At 55.3% G+C, this 13,521-nt stretch overlaps 1 protein-coding gene across 1 annotated transcript in view; it reads right to left on the reverse strand.

Moving 5' to 3' along the window:
• Ptprn2 (protein tyrosine phosphatase receptor type N2) overlaps nucleotides 1-13,521 on the reverse strand; it is a 769,678-nt gene that overhangs the window by 754,666 nt on the left and 1,491 nt on the right. The window lies entirely within an intron of this gene.

Consider the following 13,521-nt stretch of genomic DNA (forward strand, 5'->3'; position numbering starts at 1 on the left):
GCCACAGCAGGGCTCGGTGACGACACACTGAGCCACAGGGATCCCCATGCAAGCAGGATCCTCCGCAGAGGCAGTGGCCCGGGGGGACACCCGGCAGACCCTGACTAGGGCCACACTCACCTGAACCCCAACATTCAGGTGGAGCTGCAGGTCCTCCTGCCACCAGGCAATGGACCACCACGACGTCCTGATTCCCAGAGGAGGGACATGCGTCCTCGAGAACGGACGCCCGGCCCGCCGAGGGAAGGCTCACTCAGAAAGCAGACTGCTGGCTCTTACACTCTTCCCACGCAGGCTTGTCTTACCAGCTTACATACCAGAATCCATTTACGTCACATTTCTTTTGCTCAAGGGTTTCACGCTCTTTGAAGGGCTGATGAGAAGTAAACTCCAAATGGGTCATGACCATTAATTATTCTCATTATGACAACATAATTAGGCCTGCATGCTAGTTGGATGTGACTATGTTTATTTTGTTTGTTTGTTTGTTTACTTATTAGTACTGGGAATTGAACCCAAGGGCACTTTACCATCCAGCTGCATGCTCAGTCCTGTATATTATTGTGAGACCGGGTCTGGCTATGTAAATGAGGCTGGCCTTGAACTTGTGACCCTTCTGCCTCAGCCTCCCAATTCACTGGGATTACAGGCATGCACCACCACACACAGCTGATGTGACCATTTTAAAATATGCTCATTTAAAAATATAAGCGATCTTACTATTCAAAACATGATAGTAATAATGCTTTTGCAAAAATTTCAGTCAATTCATCTGAAACTTAAATTCTCTAAAGTACTATGATTTTGTAATATTTTTTTAATTGTAGGGGACACAATATCTTTATTTCATTTGTTTGTATGTGGTGCTGAGAAGCAGACCAAGTGCCTCACACGTGCAAGGCAAGTGCTCCACCACTGAGCCCAGTCCCAGCCCAGTAATATTATCTTAATAACAGTATTTCATCCTGACTGGCCACCGACCTCCACATTAGCTGGAAATACCTGGAGCTTCCAGGAGTAATGGGTCATAGTCACTAAAAACCACAGGCACCAGGACTTCACCAGCATCCAGGTCGTCTTTCCAAGGCTTCTGGGTGGGCCTCCCCAGAAGCTCAGCTAATCCTCTCCAAGGAAGGAGGCACTGGGTGCGCAGCTCATGGTGTAAATTCAGAGACTGAAGGCGAAGTCCTTCACTGTGTTGGATTTCTAATATAAGTGCCCACTGCGAAGATCATGGGACCAGGGGTGCGCAGCCCCTCTGCGGGTCACACTGCCCCACATAGCTCCTTCACTGAATTCTGCTCGTGACATTCACCCACACTCCCCACATCTTCAGAAATGACCTAAGTCTCACTGGCTGGAGTCCTTTTCCACTCCGTGAAAAATCCCAGTTCTTGTCTCCTTAATTTCCTAATTTCACATTGGCTATTTCATGAACCAAGCACCAGACAGATGATGAAGTGGTGGGGGATCTGGGAGGTGGGGATACAGTGAGAAGATGGTGGGAGTCACAGAAGGAAGCTAGGTGAGCATTCCGGGAGGTGAATGAGCTAGGAGGTGAGGATGCTGGGAGGTGAGGGAGCTAGGAGGTGAGGATGCTGGGAGGTGAGGGAGCTAGGAGGTGGGCATGCTGGGAGGTGAGGGAGCTAGGAAGTGGGCATGCTGGGAGGTGAGGGAGCTAGGAGGTGAGGATGCTGGGAGGTGAGGGAGCTAGGAGGTGAGCATTCTGGGAGGTGAATGAGCTAGGAGGTGAGCATTCTGGGAGGTGAGGGAGCTAGGAGGTGAGGATGCTGGGAGGTGAGGGAGCTAGGAGGTGAGGATGCTGGGAGGTGAGGGAGCTAGGAGGTGGGCATGCTGGGAGGTGAGGGAGCTAGGAGGTGAGGATGCTGGGAGGTGAGGGAGCTAGGAGGTGAGCATTCTGGGAGGTGAATGAGCTAGGAGGTGAGCATTCTGGGAGGTGAGGGAGCTAGGAGGTGAGGATGCTGGGAGGTGAGGGAGCTAGGAGGTGAGGATGCTGGGAGGTGAGGGAGCTAGGAGGTGGGCATGCTGGGAGGTGAGGGAGCTAGGAGGTGAGGATGCTGGGAGGTGAGGGAGCTAGGAGGTGAGCATTCTGGGAGGTGAATGAGCTAGGAGGTGGGCGTGCTGGGAGGTGAGGGAGCTAGGAGGTGAGCGTGCTGGGAGGTGAGGGAGCTAGGAGGTGGGCGTGCTGGGAGGTGAGGGAGCTAGGAGGTGAGGATGCTGGGAGGTGAGGATGCTGGGAGGTGAGGATGCAGGGAGGTGAGGATGCTGGGAGGTGAGGATACTGGAGGTGAGGATGCAGGGAGGTGAGGATGCTGGGAGGTGAGGATGCTGGGAGGTGAGGGAGCTGGGAGGTGAGGATGCTGGGAGGTGAGGGAGCTGGGAGGTGAGGATGCTGGGAGGTGAGGATGCTGGGAGGTGAGGGAGCTGGGAGGTGAGGATGCTGGGAGGTGAGGGAGCTGGGAGGTGAGGATGCTGGGAGGTGAGGATGCTGGGAGGTGAGGAAGCTGAGAGGTGAGGATGCTGGGAGGTGAGGATGCTGGGAGGTGAGGGAGCTGGGAGGTGAGGATGCTGGGAGGTGAGGATGCTGGGAGGTGAGGGAGCTGGGAGGTGAGGATGCTGGGAGGTGAGGGAGCTGGGAGGTGAGGATACTGGGAGGTGAGGGAGCTGGGAGGTGAGGATGCTGGGAGGTGAGGGAGCTGGGAGGTGAGGATGCTGGGAGGTGAGCGTGCTGGGAGGTGAGGGTGCTGGGAGGTGAGCGTGCTGGGAGGTGAGGATGCTGGGAGGTGAGGATGCTGGAGGTGAGGATGCTGGGAGGTGAGGATGCTGGAGGTGAGGATGCTGGGAGGTGAGGATGCAGGGGAGAGGATGCTGGAGGTGAGCATGCTGGGAGGTGAGCATGCTGGGAGGTGAGGATGCTGGGAGGCGAGGATGCTGGGAGGCGAGGATGCTGAGGGGTGAGGATGCTGGGAGGTGAGGATGCTGGGAGGTGAGGATGCAGGGAGGTGAGGATGCTGGAGGTGAGGATGCTGGGAGGTGAGGATGCTGGGAGGTGAGGATGCAGGGGAGAGGATGCTGGGAGGTGAGGATGCAGGGGAGAGGATGCTGGGAGGTGAGGATGCTGGGAGGTGAGGATGCTGGAGGTGAGGATGCTGGGAGGTGAGGATACTGGAGGTGAGGATGCTGGGAGGTGAGGATACTGGAGGTGAGGATGCTGGGAGGTGAGGATGCTGGGAGGTGAGGATGCTGGGAGGTGAGGATACTGGAGGTGAGGATGCTGGGAGGTGAGGGAGCTAGGAGGTGAGGATGCAGGGAGGTGAGGATGCTGGGAGGTGAGGATGCTGGGAGGTGAGGATGCTGGGAGGTGAGGGAGCTGGGAGGTGAGGGAGCTGGGAGGTGAGGGTGCTGGGAGGTGAGCGTGCTGGGAGGTGAGGATGCTGGGAGGTGAGGATGCAGGGAGGTGAGGATGCTGGGAGGTGAGGATGCAGGGAGGTGAGGATGCTGGGAGGTGAGGATGCTGGGAGGTGAGGATGCAGGGGAGAGGATGCTGGAGGTGAGGATGCAGGGAGGTGAGGATGCTGGGAGGTGAGGATGCAGGGAGGTGAGGATGCTGGGAGGTGAGGATGCAGGGAGGTGAGGATGCTGGGAGGTGAGGATACTGGAGGTGAGGATGCAGGGAGGTGAGGATGCAGGGAGGTGAGGATGCAGGGAGGTGAGGATGCTGGAGGTGAGGATGCTGGGAGGTGAGGATGCAGGGGAGAGGATGCTGGGAGGTGAGGATGCAGGGAGGTGAGCATGCTGGGAGGTGAGCATGCTGGGAGGTGAGGATGCTGGGAGGCGAGGATGCTGGGAGGCGAGGATGCTGGGAGGTGAGGATGCTGGAGGTGAGGATGCTGGGAGGTGAGGATACTGGAGGTGAGGATGCTGGGAGGTGAGGATACTGGAGGTGAGGATGCTGGGAGGTGAGGATGCAGGGGAGAGGATGCAGGGAGGTGAGGATGCAGGGAGGTGAGGATGCTAGGAGGTGAGGATGCTGGGAGGTGAGGATGCTGGAGGTGAGGATGCTGGGAGGTGAGGATACTGGAGGTGAGGATGCTGGGAGGTGAGGGAGCTAGGAGGTGAGGATGCTGGGAGGTGATGATGCTGGGAGGTGAGGATGCTGGAGGTGAGGATGCTGGGAGGTGAGGATACTGGAGGTGAGGATGCTGGGAGGTGAGGGAGCTAGGAGGTGAGGATGCAGGGAGGTGAGGATGCTGGGAGGTGAGGATGCTGGAGGTGAGGATGCTGGGAGGTGAGGATGCTGGGAGGTGAGGGAGCTGGGAGGTGAGGATGCTGGGAGGTGAGCGTGCTGGGAGGTGAGGATGCTGGGAGGTGAGGATGCAGGGAGGTGAGGATGCTGGGAGGTGAGGATGCAGGGAGGTGAGGATGCTGGGAGGTGAGGATGCTGGGAGGTGAGGATGCATGGGAGAGGATGCTGGAGGTGAGGATGCAGGGAGGTGAGGATGCAGGGAGGTGAGGATGCTGGGAGGTGAGGATGCAGGGAGGTGAGGATGCTGGGAGGTGAGGATACTGGAGGTGAGGATGCAGGGAGGTGAGGATGCAGGGAGGTGAGGATGCTGGGAGGTGAGGATACTGGAGGTGAGGATGCTGGGAGGTGAGGATGCAGGGGAGAGGATGCTGGAGGTGAGCATGCTGGGAGGTGAGCATGCTTGGAGGTGAGGATGCTGGGAGGTGAGGATGCTGGGAGGTGAGGATGCAGGGAGGTGAGGATGCTGGGAGGTGAGGATGCTGGGAGGTGAGGATGCAGGGGAGAGGATGCTGGAGGTGAGCATGCTGGGAGGTGAGCATGCTTGGAGGTGAGGATGCTGGGAGGTGAGGATGCTGGGAGGTGAGGATGCAGGGAGGTGAGGATGCTGGGAGGTGAGGATGCAGGGAGGTGAGGATGCTGGGAGGTGAGGATGCAGGGAGGTGAGGATGCTGGGAGGTGAGGATGCAGGGAGGTGAGGATGCTGGGAGGTGAGGATGCAGGGAGGTGAGGATGCTGGGAGGTGAGGATGCAGGGAGGTGAGGATGCTGGGAGGTGAGGATGCTGGGAGGTGAGGATGCAGGGAGGTGAGGATGCAGGGAGGTGAGGATGCAGGGGAGAGGATGCAGGGAGGTGAGGATGCAGGGAGGTGAGGATGCAGGGGAGAGGATGCTGGGAGGTGAGGATGCTGGGAGGTGAGGATGCAGGGAGGTGAGGATGCTGGGAGGTGAGCATGCTGGGAGGTGAGCATGCTGGGAGGTGAGGATGCTGGGAGGTGAGGATGCAGGGAGGTGAGGATGCAGGGAGGTGAGGATGCAGGGAGGTGAGGATGCAGGGGAGAGGATGCTGGGAGGCGAGGATGCAGGGAGGCGAGGATGCTGGGAGGCGAGGATGCAGGGAGGCGAGGATACTGGAGGTGAGGATGCAGGGAGGTGAGGATGCAGGGAGGTGAGGATGCTGGGAGGTGAGGATGCAGGGAGGTGAGGATGCTGGGAGGTGAGGATGCTGGGAGGTGAGGATGCAGGGGAGAGGATGCTGGAGGTGAGGATGCAGGGAGGTGAGGATGCTGGGAGGTGAGGATGCAGGGAGGTGAGGATGCTGGGAGGTGAGGATGCAGGGAGGTGAGGATGCTGGGAGGTGAGGATACTGGAGGTGAGGATGCAGGGAGGTGAGGATGCAGGGACGTGAGGATGCTGGGAGGTGAGGATGCTGGGGAGAGGATGTTGGGAGGTGAGGATGCTGGGAGGTGAGGATGCAGGGAGGTGAGGATGCTGGGAGGTGAGGATGCAGGGAGGTGAGGATGCAGGGAGGTGAGGATGCAGGGGAGAGGATGCAGGGAGGTGAGGATGCAGGGAGGTGAGGATACTGGAGGTGAGGATGCAGAGAGCTGAGGATGCTGGGAGGCGAGGATGCAGGGAGGTGAGGATGCAGGGAGGTGAGGATGCAGGGAGGTGAGGATTCTGGGAGGTGAGGATGCAGGGAGGTGAGGATGCTGGGAGGTGAGGATACTGGAGGTGAGGATGCAGGGAGGTGAGGATGCTGGGAGGTGCGGATGCTGGGAGGTGAGGATTCTGGGAGGTGAGATAATGCTGGGAGGCAAACATCCTGGGAGTTGAGATGTTGAGAGCCACAGCGGAGTCGGAATGGCCCTGGCTATACTTCTACCTCTTTTAAACAATTTTGCTCACATTTGGCATTACTCATATAACAGGAATCCCATACGATCCACAGGGACAAGGCATAGTTGAAAGAGCTCATCAAACTATTAAAATGTACTTATTAAAGCAAAAAGAAGGAATTGGGAAGGGGTATATATCCCCCAAAGATAAAATAACCCTTTTTACTCTAAACTTTTTAAATTTGGATTCATCAGGGCTTAGTGCTGCGGAAAGGCTTATGTGTCCAAAAAATGTACATAAGCCCAAGGTACTTTGGAAGGATATTCTAACAGGACAATGGAAAGGTCCTGACCCAGTGATTGTCTGGAGTCGGGTCTGTTTATGTGTTTCCACAGGGAGAACAGCAGCCGGTTTGGATTCCAGAGAGACTAACTAAAGCGATTTCTACAGACCAAAAATAAGATGACCTGGCTCAAATCCATAACAGCTGATATCCTCACATCTGCGACAGTGGTTCTCCCACACCTGGAGGCTAATGAATAATGAACATCATTAAAGCCAATTTAAAATGTAAAAAACAAAAACAAAAACCCTTGGGGCTTGCTTGTGGGAATACCTTCAGATCCATATGCAAGTTACAGGAAGAAGAATAGGATATCAAAAGAAGACTCAAACCTAGGTGGTAACCAGGATGCTTTTTTTCAATATTATTATTGCCCTTTCCCACATCATAAAGTTCTATTTTATTTTTTGAGCTCATACAGACCTAGGTTAATGTTTTGCTGATCAGTTCTATTTTTTGACTGTGGAGTTTTTAAACATTGCAATGGAGATTTCACCTGTGAAAAGCTACAAGGCCTTTACTATTATGTTATGTGTTGTATGTTATGTGTGCACACTTGTGTTTTGTGTTGTATGTCTGTATGTGCGTACGTCCATCTATCATACATGAGGAGCGCTCATGAAAAAATGGATCCAAATATTTTTTTATTATTCATGTGATTTAAATGGTTTAATTTAAATTGGGTAAACAGCTGTTGAGGATTGTTTTAAAATGTGAACAAAAAAGGAGGTTAACAGATCTGTTTGTTTACTTTCACCTTTCCTTTTCATTATATCTAATTCTATTCAGGATACTAAATTGTTTAGAAAATTGCTTTCTTTTAGTGCCTGCTGGAATGTTACATAACTTTTTTTAGCCATCATTGCCAGAATTCCTATCTTAATCCCAGTGCCAGTGAAGACAAAGATAAAACCAAACTACAGCTTCTGCGATAGCTATCATAACAAACTGTATAAACTGATGCATCAATGAATAATGTAACTCAACAAGTGATGCTCAGTCAAGGAGTCAATTTACTTTGGGAGGAAATGGACATATTAATAGATTCCTCTCCTTTGAACTGCTTGCAGAACTTGCCTGGACTATGTATCACTTGTATGCATTGTGAACTATCTGTTGGTGCAGCAAATTGTGTTAGTGCTGGGGTATCTTTGCTGATGGTGTCATCAATGGTACAATTTTTCCAAAAGGAGCCGTCAATTGGCTTGGTGTCGTAGCATTTTTGTATCCTCCTCCCTTCTGCTTGTGATGGTCGTTCAGGTAAAATTTGGGGGCCAACAGAGGTGAGGCAAAGAACCTCACCCCCCCACTGGTGCAAAGGCCTATCCACAGGTGTGGCTGTATGCTGGACCGGTAGTCAATAACAGGTAAGATCCAATTGCAATGGTACCAACCTAAGACAGGAGGCTGACGCCTTGAGGTCAGCTCATCCGATGACGGGTAAGGACCATATGAAGTATTGGACAACCTAAGACAGGCACGTCCCTAAGCCACATGCTTGTTGTTTAATTAAACAGAAGGGGGAGATGTTGAGAGCCATAGCCGAGTCGGGATGATGCCTGGCATTTTTGCCAGAAGGAGTGGTTGAGAGGTGCCATTAAGATGATGATGATTAAGTTAAGCTGTGTATGATTGCTGTGACTGGATGATGCTGGATTGAAACAGGCTGTGTATTCAGTTGTATACAGACCCCTGCTGTCCGGCAATACTTTTGAGTTCTCGCGCAGAGTTCCCATTGAGTTCCGGTTGAGCTCTTACGGGGATTCCTGGAGAGTTCACGTTGGTTGGGGAAGGGGGGGAGTTCCGGTTGGTGTGTGGTGTTCCTGGAAGGGCCGCATGTGCGCGGGAGTTCAGGAATAAAGGAGTTCCTGTTTGAACCTACCAGTGCCTCCTGGCGGCTCGGTTCTTTTGTGCCCAGCCAGACTGCGGCAGTGAGAGCCTGCTGGGAGTGATACTGGGGACCAGGATGTGGAGGGAGGGTGCTGAGAGGCTGCCACGCTTCTCCCGTGAGGCCAAGATCCACCGCTGCAGCACTAACTGTCCTTTTGGATCTGAATCAGGGTCTCTTCAGTGCTCAGCTGTGTCCCCAGTCCTCTTATTTTTTCTTTTGGAGTCTTGCTAAGTTGCTGAGGGTCTCACTAACCTGCCAAGGCTGGGCTTGAACTAGTGATCCTCCCGCCTCAGATAACAGGTGTGTGCCACCACGCCACCCCACAGTGCCTCTCAACCCCAGGTCTGCTCAGATCCTACTCCCTTACGTCATGTGGGGTTTGAGAATCTCAACTTCGGCCTGTTTTAGACAAGGCAGGGAGTTTCACGGGCTCTCGTGGAAGCAGACAACTTGCCCCTGAGAACTCCCAGTGGGAAGGTTGTTGGTCGGCACCTCGGCAATGCTCCCGTGGACCCCAGCCCCTCGGCCTCGTCCACCTGGGCAGCGTGAGGCTGGTGCACCTGCACACTGGCTGTCGCCAGTCACCGAGCAGCCTCCAGTCACACGGAAGGTTGACCGCTGTTCTGGGCTGCCGTGAAATCCCACCCCACACAAGACAAAGCCTAGCCCCTGGCCAACCTCGTTCGCAGCTCCATCCATCCACAGGCTGAGCATGTTCTGGTGTTGGGACCACAGGTCAAACCTGCAGATCCCTCCCCAAACCAGCCTTTTCCAGACACATCCTAGAAGCCAGGCAGTGTCTAGGACACTGCACTTGAAACAGGCCAGCCCGGGGGGGCAGGCTGCCTGGGACAGGATGGAGAGCCCCTCTTCCCCTCCTGCACACTTGAAGGAGGATGAGGAGTCCTGAAGCCAGCCCCTCTGGGCCTCCGGCCTCTGGGCCTCAGCTCCACCAGCCCCTCTTAAGTTTCTTTCACTCCTCACTTTGAAGTCTGAAACGAGAATTCACTTCTTTGGAGTTTGTGTCGGCACATTTTTAAAAGGTGGTGGAGTCGCGAGCAGTGGCATGCGCCTGTGGTCCCAGGGTCTCCAGAGACTGATTCGGGAGGATCTCTCTGGGCCCAGGAGTTCCGGATGGGCCTGGGCACCATAGTGAGACCCACTCTCACAGAAGAGTCAGGGGGAGCCCGACAGCATTTCCAGGGGTTCCCACCAGCACACAGAGGAGGAATCCATTCCTGCAGCAGGGAGGGCGAGACCTTTCAGAAACAATCCGCCCACTACCACACTCCCCAGCAGGCACCAGGTAAGACCTCAGAGACTCACAGCCCAGCCCCAGGGCCAAAGGGCATTTTAAAGTTTGATTGACATTTGATTCGGGGGGTCTTGCTAAGCTGCTGCGGTCTCTCTTAGTGTTGGGCTGGCCTTGAACTTGTGCTCCTCCTGCCTCAGCCAGAGGCAGGCCACAGCAGAGGTGCCTGCAGGTTCTGACTCCTCAGGGAGACAGTGGAGAGAAACTGCCCCTCAGCCCTGTGAGGCACACCCTGGGGAGCTGCAGCAGGTGCTGCCGGCACACACAGCCCTTCTGGGGACCTGCACCCTACAGGAGCCACCCTTGCCCCACCCTGGGTCATCCACTGGGGAAGACAGGAGATCCTGAAGGTGGCAGCATGTCCCGGAACCACCTGCACCTCAGGCTTCCTCCCTGAAACGGGGAGCAGGCACCCGGCTGATCTGTCCCTCCAGGGGGCGCCACAGTCTGCCTGGCAGCTGCAAGCTCATCCCCTGGCCACTGGCCTGAGTGGCCCTGACAGGAACACAGCTCCCCCAGAGGAGGTGTGCCCTGTGTTTCCTGAACACAGACGGCATTTCTGGGGGGTCAGAGAGAAACAGCTGGTGAAACCCTCCGAGCCACCTCTCTAGATGAGTTGGCACCAAGCAACCACCACCAGTGGCGGGGCATCGCCCATGCTTCCTCGCATTAGGTAGCAAAGACAAACAGAGCCCAACCTCAAAGTCCAGCTCTGAGGCCCGTGAGTCACCACTTATCAAGGCGGCGGAGGGAGCTTAGGGGCCTCGCCCTGTTCACTTCCCGCCCAGCCCAGACGTCTCAAGCTGCCTTGGCAGAGTGGTCAGAAGAGAAAAAGTGCCCTTCCTTGAGCAAACTGTGCCCACACTGTTTCCAGGCAGCAGGAAACTGGGCTATTTTCTGTTTCTCGAGTTTTCTGGCCTTCTGTCAACCAAGATTAGGAAAAATAGTCCAGCTAGGTCTACATTTATGAAGGTCACTTCAGACGAACATGGGAACAGCTGCCAGGCGCTCTCATGTGGAGCGGAGGGCCTTGTGCCACCAGTTCCGCTGTTTGCTTTCTCTGGGAAACAGAACGTCTCGTCAGAGAAGATAAGAGAGGCCCGGTCAGCTGAGGCACACTGGCCTGCACCTCCTGCTGCATCCCAGGACACCCTCTCTGCTCACTTCTTAAAGCTCTTCTCTGCCCCTCCACACACAAAGGCCCCTCAAACCAGTGCTGTCTGCTCATACACAGGCAGGTCTCAAGTTCCCACCCAAAGTCAGGGAGTTATTTTTAGTTTGGGCCACGCTTAGTTACAAGCACCTTTTCTTAAGGAATTTGAAATTCCAAGCAGATGCTCCACCAGGCAGTGGTAGCAGACCCTCGTAACAAGACCCTGCATCACCACACTCCCGCCCCAGCCTCCTGGTCGCTCCACATTCCTTTCCTTCAAAACTGCAGAGAAAAGTGGATGAATGACGGCATTCACCAATTAGGTGACAATACCACATGAAAACAGAACAGAATGGCCCAGAGAGCAGAGCCATCATCACACAAAACAATCCACCATCACAGTCGTGCTGATCAAGACGCTGGCCCTGGACAGCACTGGACGCCTGCCCTCCATCCACTTCCCCTGTTCTTCACGTGGAGCAGGGGACACAGAAATCCTGCACACGCGTGACCACAGGTGTGCTGGCAGGGGGCCCAGGGCCACATGGAGGGAAACCGGAAGAGCCTGGTGCAGTGGTAGCACCCACCTCCCCAGGGCACCATGGAATGATGACTTGGACAAGCAGGTTGGAAACGGCTCCCTGTGGAAGAGGACCGGCCGACAGAGCGCACAGTGAGGCTCAGCACACAAGGAAGCCACTCACAGCCTCTTCTCACTCCTCCCGTCCCTTCCCAGGCTGACACACTTCCCTGCCATCTCTGGACACAGGAAACAGCCATCCCACGGCCCCACTCAGGGCATCTGGCTTCCAGGCTGAACTCTTCTCCACACACCCCAGTCCTGCCCAGAAGCACCAGGCCCAGGGCCAATGGAGCCCAGGACAACAGGCAGAGAGCCGCTCACAAACGGAGCAGGGCTGCAGGCCTGGGGGAAGGGCAGGCTGCTCATGGCCCCGCCAGCACACAACCCAGAGCTCTGGACCCCAGCAAGCAGAGACACTGCCGTGGGAGGAAGGAACCTGTGGTCTAAAAATAAACAATCACACAAAGCCAGCAGCTCCGCTCTGGCCTGCTCTGCTCTGGAGCTCTGCGTGGGCTCACTGGTGAATGAAAAGCACGTGTGGACATCAGGGAGGCCAAAACAAAGGGCCACAGGAACAGGCTCTGTCCTCCCAGCGAGGTGCCTCGGGAGGCTGAAAGCTGACTCTCCAGGAACATCTCCATGAAGGCGGCTCTGTCTCTGCAAAAGGGATCTGTGTTTCTCTAGGGAAAGGGGTAGGGTCTTCACATGCCTGTCCCTTCAAATGGGAGGCCACCTGATGAGGATCACAGACCAGCTCCATGAAATGCAGGATGGCCCTTTATATCCAGGGAGAATCTGGACAAAAGGAGGTCCTGAAGTCCCAGAGAAAGGTGGCGGTGGGGGTGTCAGGGGAGCAGAGGAAACCCCAAGATGTGAGTGCACAAAGAGAGGAAGTCACTCAGCTGCCCTGGACAGTCCTGCCTGGCACAGCAGTGTGGCCTTGGCAAGCTGCACCATGTCATTAAAAAGGGGTGACCAGGGGCTGGGGTTGTTGCTCAGCAGTAGAGCATTTGCCTAACATGTGCAAGGCCACTGGGTTTGATCCTCAGCACTACATAAAAATAAATAAATAAAGTTTAAAGGGGGGGTCATGCCACAGCCTCCGCTGTCCAGCCCTGACTCACCAGTTCAGTCTCACAGACCTTAACCATCAGAGAGGCTGCAAAGCAGCAGGCGTAGGCCAGGAAGGTGAAGCCATTAGGGGAAGAGGGTCCTCTGAGGACAGAAGGTGGGGTGGGTGGGGAACAGTACCCCAGGGTGCTGCTGACAGCCTTTCTGAAGCCAGCACTCTGTAGGGTGGCTCAATGCACTGAGGATAAACTCAGATGGGGCTCTACTGGCCCTGGTCTCTCAGGAGCTCCTCCACTGTGCCAAGAAGAGCCCCTCGCTCAGGCCAGGGCTTCCACACAGGAGCAATGGGTCCCAGTCTTGGTGGCTCTGCCTCAGTTCTCCCCTACAGGGCTGTCGGATGCGACAGAGCAAAGGCGGGCTCTCCAGCCACCTGTCCTGGATCTTCAACCTGAGGCCAGGTCTTCACAGCTAAAGAGACCACAGGGACATGGCTGGCCAGATTTAAGGCTGCCATGTAATCTTCAATCATGTCATTATTTGGTACATGAGGTTGGCCTGACCATTACCAACCAAGGTCCGGACAGCAGAGAAAAACACACAGCAGTGGCTGCCTTTTGCGGGTGGATGTGCTCCGCCATGTCCTGAGAGGCATCCCAAGAATCCTGCAGCACCCGAGCAGGTGCTGAGGTTCAGCCCTGGGGGAGGGAGGCAGAAGCATACTGCCAGAGCTGTTTCCAATTCTGGGGAATATGGTGGCTGCATCTGAGCCCTGGAGAGCTTGGAACAATCCTGAGGAAGTCCGGGCCCTTCGTATTGTCCCACAAAAAGACTGAAGTGTCCCAACATCAGTGACACCACTCCAAGCTGGAGGAAAGGGAACATGTCCCCACAGCACCCAGTATTTCCAGGTGGGCTCTAGTCCTGCCGATCCCACTGTGCTTGCCCAGGAACACACTGCGGCCCTGGGCAGCCGTCCAGCACAGCTGGCCACTTTCCCTCCTCATGA

This window comes from Marmota monax, unplaced genomic scaffold (genome assembly GCF_021218885.2).
Source record: "Marmota monax isolate L192 unplaced genomic scaffold, Marmota_monax_Labrador192_F-V1.1 WCK01_AAM20220418_F8-fsc00275, whole genome shotgun sequence".
NCBI classification, from domain to species: domain Eukaryota; kingdom Metazoa; phylum Chordata; class Mammalia; order Rodentia; family Sciuridae; genus Marmota; species Marmota monax.